The sequence below is a fragment of the Suncus etruscus genome, chromosome 12 (genome assembly GCF_024139225.1).
Source record: "Suncus etruscus isolate mSunEtr1 chromosome 12, mSunEtr1.pri.cur, whole genome shotgun sequence".
Taxonomy (NCBI): domain Eukaryota; kingdom Metazoa; phylum Chordata; class Mammalia; order Eulipotyphla; family Soricidae; genus Suncus; species Suncus etruscus.
This window is the reverse complement of record NC_064859.1, coordinates 18,292,556-18,306,238: the sequence shown is the minus strand read 5'-3', so window position 1 is coordinate 18,306,238 and position 13,683 is coordinate 18,292,556. Positions and strand designations below refer to the sequence as shown.

The following is a 13,683-nucleotide window of genomic DNA, read 5'->3' as shown; positions in this document are numbered from 1 at the left end:
ACAAAAAAAGTCAACCGAAAATCGGTTATATACGTCTTATATAAATCGGTTATATAAATCGTCTTATACGCCGAGTATATCTCGAAAAATGTTTCAATATGCCACTAAATGAAAATTGTCTGAATATTGCCACAAAACGAATTTTCCATCTTGATCTTGCACTAATCACTGCAAGGCTGTTCAGACCGCCTCTCTAATGCAGCCAATCCTAGCATGCTTTTTAGGCATGCAAACTAGACAATGTTCTGGACCCAAATCTACACTGTCAAAAGCCTGCTCAGATTGGCCAGAGTCAGAGAGGAAGTCTATTACAGTAGAACCTTTGAACCTTTGCTTGTTGTGATTAGCTCACTGTGGTACGTACAGCTGCAGCACAGGAACGTTCTGTTTGATACAGTGAATATAGGCCTAAACCTATATTTTAACTGCAAAATTAGGGGGTCGTCTTATACGCCCAGTCGTCTTATACACCGGCAAATACGGTACTAAAATTGGACTGATACAGAGAAGATTAGCATGGCCCTTGCTCAAGGATGGCACACAAATTTGTGAAGCAAATTTCTTTCTTTCTTTTTCTGTCTTTCTTTCTTTCTTCTTTCTTTCTTTCTTTCCTTCTTTCTTTCTTTCTTTCTTTCTTTCTTTTTTTGGTTTTTGGGCCACACCTTGTGCCGCTCAGGGGTTACTCCTGGCTATGCGCTCAGAAGTTGCTCCTGGCTTCTTGGGGGACCATATGGGACACCGGGGGATCGAACCGCGGTCCGTCCTAGGCTAGCGCAGGCAAGGCAGGCACCTTACCTCCAGCGCCACTGCCCGGCCCCCTCTTTCTTTCTTTCTTTCTTTCTTTCTTTCTTTCTTTCTTTCTTTCTTTCTTTCTTTCTTTCTTTCTTTCTTTCTTTCTTTCTTTCTTTCTTTCTTTCTTTCTTTCTTTCTTTCTTCTTTCTTTCTTTCTTGTCTTCCTTCCTTTTTCTTTCTTTCTTTCTTTCTTTCTTTCTTTCTTTCTTTCTTTCTTTCTTTCTTTCTTTCTTTCTTTCTTTCTTTCTTATTTCTCTGTTTCTCGTTTTTATTCTTTCATTCTTTTCCATTGGGATTGGGTTTGGGGTCATACATGGCAGTGCACAGAAGCTACTTCTGTTTGGGGGACCTTGCATTTCTAGAGATCAGGATTTCCACATGTAAATCATGTGTGCCCATCCTTTGAACCACGTCCCACAAAAAGTGTTTTGGTAAAAGAGAAAAGGGAAGCATGCTTCAGAAAGGGTGTGCTGGTGGCCAGTGATGGATAACTTCCCTCAGAGTCTGGACCATTGAGGCTGGTCCCTGCTCATTGGACTTCTGACGTATCTGGAGGGATTTGCAAATGCAGAACTTTGATTAAGTTTTCCTCTCTTTTCTGCCTGATTATGTTTCTGATTAAGTTTTCTATCCTTCAGACAAGATAAAAGTACTTCTTTAGGAGCTGGGGAAGCAGAATGCCAACCCAACTGAAATTCAGCCACTGGCCTAGCAAGGGGATTTAACTATTTCAGGAACCCTTTTTCCTTTGGGCAGGCAGGAGGAGTACTAGGGACAGACTCTTGGGCCTCAGACCTATAAGACAAGAGACAGGTACTCTACAACCAGGTCTGCTCTGCCCTTAGTGCCTTAAAACAGCAGGATCTAAGTATTTTCAAGCTAAATCCTTCATAGAGAAACACAATGAGCCCATTTAAGCAGACCAATTCCTATGAAAGAAAACTTGCTACTGGGGCTGAAGTGATAGCACAGGGAGTAGGGCGTTTGCCTTGTACGCAGCCAACCTGGATTTGATTCTTGGTGTTCTATATGTCCCCTGAGCCTGCTAGGGGCAATTTGTTTTAGGCCATGCCCAGATGTCTCAGGGCTTACTGGGTTTACTCCTGGCTCTGCATTCAGGGATCACTCCTGGTAGTGCTAAGGGTAACTATGAGTGCTGAGGTCTAAATTCAGGTTCCTCTCATACAGGGCAAACACCCTAACCACTCTACTATCTCTTCAGTTCTAAAAATAGATTAAATTTTAAATTACATCAAAGGAGATGTAATTATAAAATAGATTTTTAGGCATTTCTACACAGGTGCCATCTTGACCTGCCACTGCTGCTGCCAGGAACCACCCTGTCCAGAAGAGATCACTGACTGCACATCAACAGAGGTGAGCTGACCCACCCATGAAAGGTGGGGCCAGAGGAGCATGGTTGCTCTGCTCCTCTTTGCAACCAAGCACATATCCTAGTCAATGAACTCCAGCAGAACACATAGAAAAGACCACGCTACAAGTGTAACAATGGGGAAACAACGCAGGTCTCCACCATGCATAGAGAATGAAGATGGCAGCTGTGATGATACAATAAATGCCGGATATTACTTAGCCTCTCAGCCACTTCAGAGAAGCACAATGACAAATCCCACAGATAGAGATAAAATACTGAAAGCAGAAAGATCAAAAAGGGAAATTACATTTAAAGAAGCATTCTTAAGATTTATAGCAGACCCATCACAAGAAACACCTCAAGGCCCAAAGGCAGTGGTGGGATATTGTTGTGTATGTAAATATTTTGGGGGATTACTATGTTGCTCACCCTAATCTGATTAGGTGATTGTGCCCTACCCTAGGGTGTGACCTGGCATTCTGCCCCCACCCCAGGGTAGGACCTGATTCTGCTTCCACCATTGGTTGGTATCTGATCCCACCATTGGTGGAAGCAGAATCAGGTCCTACCCTGGGGTGGGGGCAGAATGCCAGGTCACACCCTAGGGTAGGGCACAATCACCTAATCAGATTAGGGTGAGCAACATAGTAATCCCCCAAAATATTTACATACACAACAAAAAAAAAGCCCATCTTTGAGGGCATTGAACTAGGCCTTTATTTCAGAAGAAGAAGCTCATACACCCTCTGCACAGTGGGGAGCCACTGCAATGATGATCAATAGGTATCTGAACTTAGTCCAAGTTCTTAATCCTGTCTGAAGTCCATAAGATGTCTGAAATTGATGTCGACTATTTATAGATGGGAGCTTAAGTCACAAACCAAAACAAAATGTTTAAGGCAGAGACCCTCCCTGTGTAAATAAACAACTTGAGGGCCCATCCAAAATGGATGGAACCTTCTATAAACCTAGTATTTTGCCTATGATGCGCCCAGCAAAAAACCCTGAGAACAGACAAAAATATCATTTAGGAAATTATAGACAATAATATCTAACTCACAAACCTAAAGTCAAGAAAGCAAAACATTAATGTAATACAACATCGATTCCTAATATTAAAAACCAAAATAGAAAAACATTAATTACGATAGTCAAAAGAAGTGTAGTACCAAACATAACTTCAAAGGATTACAGTTATAGGAAAAACAACAGATGTAATTTCTACAGAGTTCAATACCAATCTGTAAATATGAGGGGTCTGGAACTCCAAAAAGACCGGCAGAAGACACTTGATGGGTCTGGAAAAGCGGGTTGAAGCCTTGTACAGGAGATAACATCAAGCTGAATGAAGAAGGAAGGCCAGTACAGTCATCCATGTGTTGGGGCATCCCCAAGCGTTACATCATTACATCATAAGTTGGTTGGGCTTCTGTATTTCCTTTGGGATCAGTGCAATCTTGGGGTAGCCATTGTAGAAACGGTCAACAATAGCATTTTGTATGTGGATGGAAAACCAGAAATTCAGATATCACAGTTTAACTGGGATCCAGAGACTGTGGGTCTTGTCCATGGATCTTTTCTCTGGTGTTACATTGTGACACAAATCCCAGGTGGCTTCATTTCCAACAAGTTTGCAGCATATATGGTGTAAAACTCCAACAGTCATGGATTTCTTCTTCCTGCCGAGATCAGGAAGCTTGTAGTTGTGGGTGAAGGAGATGGGTTGCACATGTGAAATCCTGAAAATTAAAATGTTAAGGACTAGGAAGAGAGAAGGAAGGATAAGGAAGACTAATTTGGGGAAGATAAAGTTAGGAAAAAGGAAACTATATACAAAATATGCAGAACAGACAGACACTAAACAAGACATACATACACAGACTTCACAAAAAATATGGCCATAACACTCACTCATACTAAAAAATATTTGTTGGAAAGGATCCAAAATAGAGCAAAAGAAAAGAGAATTCAGCTGAATCAATTAAAAGCTCCTTAAAATGTAATAGCCGGCAATTGTTTAGATAAATCATTTCAAATTCACTAAAAAATTTTTTTTTTTTTGCCTAGCAGATCTGAAAGAGAATTTCATGCGTAATACAAACATGGACAACTCTACTATACATGTATATCAGTATATATACAAAGTTATTGTATAACAGTAACTTTATGATAATCAATCATAGGCAAGAAGCACTGTGACGAAAGTCCACCTAAAATTATCATTATGTAAGCGTCTTAAAACCTAAATTGAGGGAAATAAAGCAATGATGTTAAAATAAAAAGAGTGAAAGTCGTTAAATGAGTATACCTAGAAAGAAAAACAACATTAATATGATGAGAAATTTCTCTTTCAGGTGAACCTTGACTAAATTAATTTGTAAAATTTCATGATTAACTGAGACCTAGAGCAATAATGAAATTAAGACATAAATCCATCCTACAAGGAAACACATTGGGGATTCATGATTTTCAATCTATATTCATTGATCATGCCTGTGGAAAGAATCCTAGAGCATTAATAGCAACTGATAGGGAAGTAAAATGATTATCTGGTGTTCATTGTAGATCTCTAAGAAGTATAAAACAGGATGTATGCTGCTGTGGATTTCACCAATGTATTAGGGACTTTTTTGATCTTCTTGTCATCAAAATTGATCCAGTGTTGTTTTGCAGCAATTTTACAGTATGAAGTACAGTGTCCATAGTGAACTTTACCATAATGGTTTGACACCGATGATAAGTTGTATTTCTTAATCTTGCTTTTATTCTCTGAAGTGAATTCCTCTAAATTGAGGTGTTCTAAAGGAAAATCTACATAAGTATGCAATTTTTTTATTTGTTTGCCATCAAAAGCAAAACGTTTCAAGTGTATTATAAGTACTGGTGGCAGTTTCCATAAGTACGTTTTCTTTGAAAAATCCCTTCTATTTTTGCAACTGTTGCACAGAACTTTGTTGTCATTTCTTAATTCTTCTTCTTTAAAAAATTCAGAGAGGCATTCCTGTAATGTACATTTATCTGTAGATGTAACAGCCAAAGACAAATGAACAAATGTCTCATAAACCTCAGACTTTTGGTGGCAAGTGAGACACTGGAGTATAGATTTGAATTGTCCTTGAAAGAGATCATAAATAATAGATTTATGAGCCTTTTGGTGTTCTGGACTAAATTGTTCATAATTTTCATTTCCCATGAGATGTGTAGTTTTGTCTGTCATTAGATTTACAGTAAGCAAGTCCTGATGTAATCCCTCTATTAGGAACATCAGTAGTTCGTGAGGATCCTGCTGATTGTGTCCAGCAAACTGGTCATTAAGTAAACCAATTGTTACTTTGAAGCTTTCAGGGTTAATATATCTATGAAATTTATTTCCCATGGTTTTGATGAGCCGACCAAATTCTTCGGCTAATTTACCTTCATGCCCCATCGGATTTTTCTTGTTAATATCCTTTTTATAATGATCTTTATAAAAATACTGAGTTAAGTCTGAAATATTATACAAGCATTGCAATATTGAGTTCATGTAGCAAGAGTTTCCTATATTTTGGAGCCCAGTTAAGACAGGTTCCTGTCTTTCCTTTTGCATCTCGGAGTGTAAGGGTTTATCACTACCATCAGTCTCACTCATTGTATGGTGTGTGACAGCTAAATCGTTCCCTGCCCCAGAGACCTTAGTAATATTACTGCTGTTAGTGTCTGAAGTATTCTGTTTTTTCTCTGAAGGGGAGTTTGTAGTCTGAACCTGATCATTTGTGCTAGCCCAATTTCTAACAAGACGTAATGGAACCCAAAATTTCTTGGGAGGGTCATCATTTATAGAAACATAGGCATAACCCCTTCCTCTTAGGAGAAGATAGCCAGCTATCCATTTTTCATCCTCCTTGATCCAAATAGGTTTATGGGTTGTTTCTTGTCTCTGAATATCTTCTTTAAAATGTCTTTCCGCTGCAGTGTAGCTTTCCCCTTGGGGTAAGTTAAAGTAATTTAGTGTGATAAGAGTCAAAGATAGCAAATCCGTTGGTGGTAAACCTCTTTTTCTATTTTTTTGCAATTGAGTTTTTAAGGTTCTGTGAGTCCTTTCTACAATGGCCTGTCCCCTACAATTGTAAGGAATTCCTCTGAGATGTCTTATCTGCCATTCCTTACAAAAAAATTCAAAAGTTTTGCTAACATAGGCTGGCCCATTATCAGTTTTTATAGAATATGGAATACCCATCACAGAGAAACATTGTAAAAGAAAACTACAAGCAGCCTTAGATTTTTGAGAAGACATGGGAATTGCCCATATAAACCGAGAATAAGTGTCCACCACAACATGAAGATAAGGTTTCCTTGGAAATAAATCTGTTTGAGTTATATCCATTTGCCAAAGTTCGTTAGACTGTAAGCCTCTTGGGTTTGCTCCTGCTATGTGAGTCTTTTTTGTTAACGGTGCACATACGTTGCAGTTTTCTACGATTTCTCTAGCTTGCCTCCATGGAATTTGGTAATTCACATGTAAACGGCGAGCATTTGTGTGTAGGGCTGAATGTTCCTCTATAGGTGATTTAAATATAGGCATTGCTAGCAAGTCAGCAGTTTTATTTCCTTGAGCCATAGGTCCTGGAAGACCTGAGTGGGCTCTAATATGTGTGATGAAGATGGGCTCAGTTCGTTTTTGAAGAAGCTGCTGTAATTGTTTAAGTAAGTCCTGTATGATCGGGTTATTAGCATTAAGGGATGCAGTGGCTATCACATGACATAAATTTACCACATACAAAGAATCAGAAACTATATTCATGGCTTCAGATACATTTTCTAATAGGTAAATTAACGTTGCTAATTCAACTTTCTGTGCAGATTTATATTTGGTATCTATGGTCATATTAATGTTGTCTCCAGTTATTCCTCCTTTTCCATTTTGGGATCCATCAATGTAAAAAACCTTGGCATTGGGAATAGGGGAATCCCGAACAATTGAAGAAATAACAAACTGAGTTTTCTTTAAAAAGTCCCAAATTTTTCCTGCTGGATAATGGGAGGATATTTCTCCTGTGAAATCTGAGAGGGCCCTTTGTAGAGATTCATTAATTGGCAATATTGACTCAATTTCCTTTTTTGGTACTGGCAAAACTATTATATCTGGGTCAAAACCTAGTAAAGATATAGATCTGAGTCTTGCCTTGATAATAATCTCTGAAATCAGTTGCAAGTAGGGGACTACTGAGCGAGGTTGTTTGTTATATAAATACACCCATTCCAAAGGTCCTGACTGTTGCATCAAGGCCCCTGTGGGGGTTTCTATAGTAGGGAAGATTAACAGTAATACCTTTTCTCCTGGGATGAATCTTGAGAGAAACGATTTTTGTAATCTGCTCAAGAAGATGTCCAATTCATTTTTTGCAGCTGTTGTTAAATTTCTCGGGCTATCTAAAGCAGGGTCACCCTCCAACGTTTTAAACAGATTAGATAACTCTGCATTTGGGATTCCTAGTGCACGGCGGAGCCAATTCATGTCACCTAAAAGTCTCTGAAAATCATTAAGCGTTCTGAGGTTTTCTTTTTTGATAGAAAATTTTTGTGGACGTATAGACGTCCGGTCCAAAATAAAACCCAAATATTGATACGGTGGCATTATCTGTATTTTTTCTAAAGCTATTTTCAGTCCTGATGTTTGTAAACAGTCAGTAACATAAGAGTATAATTCCTGTAAATCTGTTTCGTTGTTCATTGTGAGCAAGATATCATCTGTATAATGAAATATCATGGCTTGAGGAAATTTTTCACGAGCAGGGCTCAAAACCTTATCTACAAAAAACTGACACATGGTTGGTGAATTCAGCATGCCTTGGGGGAGAACAGTCCATTGGAAACGTCTGCAGGGATGGGTATTATTGAGAGAAGGAACTGAGAATGCAAAACGTTTTTTATCGTCTGGGTGGATAGGAATATGGTAGAAGCAGTCTTTCAGATCAATTATAATTAGTGGCCATTCCTTTGGAATAACTACAGGTGATGGTAAACCAGTCTGCAATTTGCCCATAGGTATCATGGATAAATTTATAGCTCTAAGATCCATCAAAAGTCTCCATTTACCGGATTTCTTTTTTATAGTGAATATAGGTGAATTCCATTGAGAAAAAGATGGTTCAATATGTCCTAAACTTAGCTGTTCCTCCACTAATTCTGTCAGCACCTTTAATTTATCAGTTTTAAGGGGCCACTGACCTGTCCAAATTGGTTCATCAGATTTCCATTTTATTTTTATTGGTGCTGGTGTTTTTACGGCAGTGGCCCCCACTAAAAATTTTTGGTTTTTAAATCAAAAGAAGGTTCGGGCTCTTCTGGAGCTAATGGGATGTGGAATTCTGCTTTCCACTGTTTGTGTAGGTCACGGCCCCACAGGGATGGTGAAAATGGGCCCACATGAGGTCTGATTATTGCTTTTTGATTTTCTGGGCCGTAAAATAGTATAGTCCTCGTACTCAACAGACAGGAACTCAGGCCTCCTATTCCTTCTAGGGAATACGGGATTTCCTGAAGAGGCCAATTTTCTGGCCATTCTTTATCAGAAATTACGGTAACCTGAGCACCCGTATCTATCATTCCATCAAAGGGTTTGCCTTCCAAGTGAAGTTTGATCATTGGGTGTTCATCTTTACATTTAGTAACCAGAGCCACGATTGGGTTTTGAGCAGCACCCGGATCTGTGCTTCCAAAACCTCCAATTCTAGTCTTATCTGAAGTCCCAAATTTGACATAAGGCACTATTACTATCTGGGCAATCACTTCTCCTTTTTTAAAGGTCCATGTAACTGGTACAGTAATAACTACAATGATTTCTCCCATGGAATCTGAGTCAATGACACCAGTGATTACTGATATACCCTTTATGTTGAGGGAACTTCTGCCAAAAATCAAACCCATGGTATCTGGGGGTGGCGGGCCTACAATGCCAGTTTCTAACATGTAAGGGCATGCTCCTGGGTAAATTGTAATGTCCTCTTGGCATAATATGTCTAATCCGGCACTCCCTGAAGTAGAGTGGATTAATTCCCTTATCGTGATGAATTTTCTTGGGCTGGGCTTGGAAGGATTATTGTCTGTGAACTTTGCCCCTGATTTGGAAGGGCCTGGGGGGAGGCCCTGTGGGCGTTTCCCTGCATCTTGTATGTGTGTTCTTGGGGAGCTGAATTTATAAGGAGACGACAATTTCTTTTGATATGTCCCTGTTTTCCACAATGGTAGCAGGCGATTTGCCTCCTGGGGACTGTGTTGAAACCTCTACTTAGGTTATTATTAATGAGGTTTCTGGATCTGCAATCTTTTGCCCAGTGGCGACCCCTTTTGCATTTTGGGCAAAGACCTGGTTTCCGGAAAGTGTTCTGTCCCCGAGGGGAGTAAGGCATTGTTCCCTTGGTAACTGGGAAGGTTTGTACTGAGTCTAAGTGGGGTGGGGGTTGGGGTTCCACATAGACATTCCGGCAGGCATAAAGGTAATCATTCAGATCGGACTTTTCATTTAATGTATTCAATACTAATCTACAGGCTGAATTTGCATTATGATAGGCCAAAGATTTTACTAGGAAGTTTCTAATCTCCTCATCTTCCACCTGTAACTTCAGAGCATCTTTAATCTTACCTACAAACTCTGCAAATGACTCATAAGGCCCTTGGGTAATTTTTAAAAAGTTTCCTCTACCAATGCTGTTAGAATCAATTTTTTCCCATGCTGACAATGCAATCTCCCTGATTAAATTTAAGATTTCCTTAGGTAAAGCTGCTTGTGTCTGAATATTTGCAAATTGATTTTCTGCCATCAATAATTCATACGATAGAGTAACACCTGCCACTTGCTTTTTCATACCATCCGGACTATATAATTTAGCTTTTACGCCTTCTGAATAGTACATTTCCCATTCAGTTCGCTGTTTAGACGACAGGCATATTTCAGCGATTCTTTTAAAATCATACAAAGTCCAAGATGAGTTATGACTCCAAAGTCTTAATAACTCCACACTGTATGGCGATTTTGGCCCATTTTCTTTACATGATCTTTTAAACCGATCTAATTCTTCCATCTGATAGGGTACATAGTTAGAAACATTTACCCCGTCTATAGGGGATAAGGCCTGATTAGCAAAATTACTCTGAATAGAGCTCTGAGACCGAGCATGTGGTTCATCGTTTGAATCTGCTCTGCTCTGCGATTCAATTTTGTGACTAGAAGGAGGCATACTTCGTGGAGTTAGCACTGGAGGTAGATCATTATCTGAGTCACTACTGTCAAGCAATTCACTAGAATCAGGCTTAACATTCTGAGTTGTTTTTCTTCCAGCAAAAATTTCTATATTGTTGATGGTGGGGCTGGATTCGTCAGCCTGAACCTTGGTCTGAGTTTTCGTCAGATAAATTTCCTTATTATCTATACTGGTTTTAGCCTCACCATTTCTACACTTTCTATTTCCTAAATAGAAATAACAGCAAATAACTATGCTCATAATAATAACGTTAGTCAACACAGAAATTCCACAAACTATGATGGCTAGAGACACTACACTTTTCATTTGAAATATAGACCACAACCATCCAACTGCAGTGATTGTCCTTAGATCAAAACCAATTAGTTTTAAACAAAATGGAATGATCCACTTGTATACTAGAGCACCAATGCGTAAGACTAAGGGTGGTAAAATCCACATGACTAACCACAGAAACCATTTAATGGTCAGCATAGGAAATTTCCAATGAAATATTTCACTTACAGTTCTGAGGGTCCAGGGTTCAGGTCCTTGTCCGGGCGTCATTATGTAGCAAGTCAGCCCCTGAAGAGGTTGACTGATGGAGGGATGGAGAATGAGGCCCTTTTCTTCCAGCTCGGAGCACGTGTCTGCCACCCTGTCTAGCCCACGGTTCTGAGGTGAAACGGCGGGTAAACAGCTCGCAGACAATCAGGCTCGTGGAAATATTTGCTTTATTCGGATGGACAAAACTGAAGTCCAAAGACTCAGATTCAGTTCCAACCAGCAAAAAGCCCTCGCCTTCCACAGACCCTTGCTCTTATAGTCCAGAGTCAGGTCCCACCCCATGGTGGGATCAGATACCAACCAATGGTGGAAGCAGAATCAGGTCCTACCCTGGGGTGGGGGCAGAATGCCAGGTCACACCCTAGGGTAGGGCACAATCACCTAATCAGATTAGGGTGAGCAACATAGTAATCCCCCAAAATATTTACATACACAACAGGATATAGTGACAAAACTCAATGAAATGAATGCTTCACCCAGAATACTTCACCCTCTCAGAGTCACATTCAGGTTTGAAGGAAGCATACATAGTTTCATGAATAAACAGCTCAGAAACTTTACAAACTCAAAAACAGCCTTAAAAGACAAACTGAAAGGTCTATTTTAAGATAAAACAGACCAACAGACACACCAAACTCTTCATAATGATGGCACTAAATTCCATGATAATTATATCTCTCAACTTCAATGGACTAAACCACTTAAGAGTCACAGAGTGGCAAAATGGATCAAAAAGTTGAATTCAACGTTCTGTTGCCTACAAAAAAATGCATCTAAATAGTTAGAACAAACATAGACTTAAAGTTAAATGCTGGGGGAAAATAATCTAAGCAAACAACTCCCTTAAAAAAGCTGGCGTGAGCCGGAGAGATAGCATGGAGGTAGGGCATTTGCCTTGCATGCAGTAGGACAGTGGTTCAAATCTTGGCATCCCATATAGTCCCCCGGAGCCTGCCAGGAGTAACCCTTGAGTGCTGCTGGGTGTTACCCAAAAACCAAAAACCAAAAACCAAAAAAAAAAAAAAAAAAAACAAAAACAAACAAACAAAAAAAAAGCTGGAATGGTAACTGGAGCAATAGTACAACAGTAAGGATGTTTGCCTTGCATGCAGCTGATCCAAGATGGATGAAGTTTGAATCCCAGCATCCCATATGGTCCCCTGAGCCTGCCAGGAGTAATTTCAGAGCACAGAGCCAGGAGTAACCCCTGAGCACCACCAGGCATAACCCAAAAACCAAAAAAGAAAAAAGAAAAAAAAAAAGCTGGAGTGGCCATATTAATATCAAATGACACAAATTTTAGACTTAAAAGTTATAAGGAACAAAGATGTACATTTTGTAATAATCAAGGAATAAGTACAACAGGAAGAAATCACACTCCTATACGTACCAAATAAGGAACCAGCAAAATATTTAAAACAATTGTTGACAAGAAAAGAAAATATCAATAGCATCACAATAATAGTAGATCTCAACACTGCCCTGTCACCCCTTGACAGGTCAACGAGGCTGAAACCTAACAAGAATATACTAGCTCTAAAAGGAGAAATGGAAGAAAGTGGCCAAGTATATATATATCTTCACCCCCAGAAAACTGGATACACATTCTTCTACAGTGCACATGAGTCATTCTCCAGGATAGACCACATACTGACCCATAAAACATACCTCCATAAAATAAAAAGGATAGAAATTGTACAAACTACCTTCTCAGATCACAATGCACTGAAATTAGAAGTGAACTATAGGGGCCGGAGAGATAGCATGGAGGTAAGGCGTTTGCCTTTCATGCAGGAGGTCATCGGTTCGAATCCCGGCGCCCCATATGGTCCCCTGTGCCTGCCAGGAGCAATTTCTGAGCCTGGAGCCAGGAATAACCCCTGAGCACTGCCAGGTGTGACCCAAAAACCAAAAAAAAAAAAAAAAAAAAGAAGTGAACTATAAGGGCCGGAGAGATAGCATGGAGGTAAGGCGTTTGCCTTTCATGCAGGAGGCCATCGGTTCGAATCTCTGCGCCCCATATGGTCCCCCGTGCCTGCCAGGAGCAATTTCTGAGCCTGGAGCCAGGAATAACCTCTGAGCACTGCCGGGTGTGACCCAAAAACCACAAAAAAAAAAAAAAAAAAGTGAACTATAAAGAGGCACAGAAGAAAAACTTTAACACTTGAAAATTAAACAGCACACTACTAAACAATCAGTGGGTCAGAGATGAAATCAAAGAGGGTATCAAAAGATTCCTGGAAATAGGGCTTCCCCGGGCCACACGCCTGGGCAAGCCGGTGAGTTGGGTCCCTTGGTGGAGCCTGAAGGTACCCTAGGCCTTCCCCCACTATCCATGCGGCTCCTTAGGGAGGGTCTGGGTGGGGCTCTGAGCTTCTGGTCTCCCAGCTTCTTGAAGGATCTCTCCTTCCTGGGAGCCGGGAGTCTAGCAGGAGGAGGTTTGGCAGGCCCCCGCCATGCCGGAGGCCTGCTTGGCCAGGCCTAGGGGGGGTGCAGGACTTGGGGTAACCCCAGCACCCCTCTGCCGCCTTGCTCCAGATCTCCAGGGCTTCCCCGGGCCACACGCCTGGGCAAGCCGGTGAGTTGGGTCCCTTGGTGGAGCCTGAAGGTACCCTAGGCCTTCCCCCACTATCCATGCGGCTCCTTAGGGAGGGTCTGGGTGGGGCTCTGAGCTTCTGGTCTCCCAGCTTCTTGAAGGATCTCTCCTTCCTGGGAGCCGGGAGTCTAGCA

General features: G+C 40.6%; 1 protein-coding gene and 1 non-coding gene across 2 annotated transcripts in view; one reads left to right on the top strand and one right to left on the bottom strand.

Moving 5' to 3' along the window:
• ERLEC1 (endoplasmic reticulum lectin 1) overlaps positions 1 to 13,683 on the bottom strand; it is a 548,089-nt gene that overhangs the window by 382,166 nt on the left and 152,240 nt on the right.
• Positions 465 to 568, top strand: LOC126025258 (U6 spliceosomal RNA). Its single transcript, XR_007501291.1, has one exon. It is a non-coding gene; the product is annotated as a U6 spliceosomal RNA (small nuclear RNA).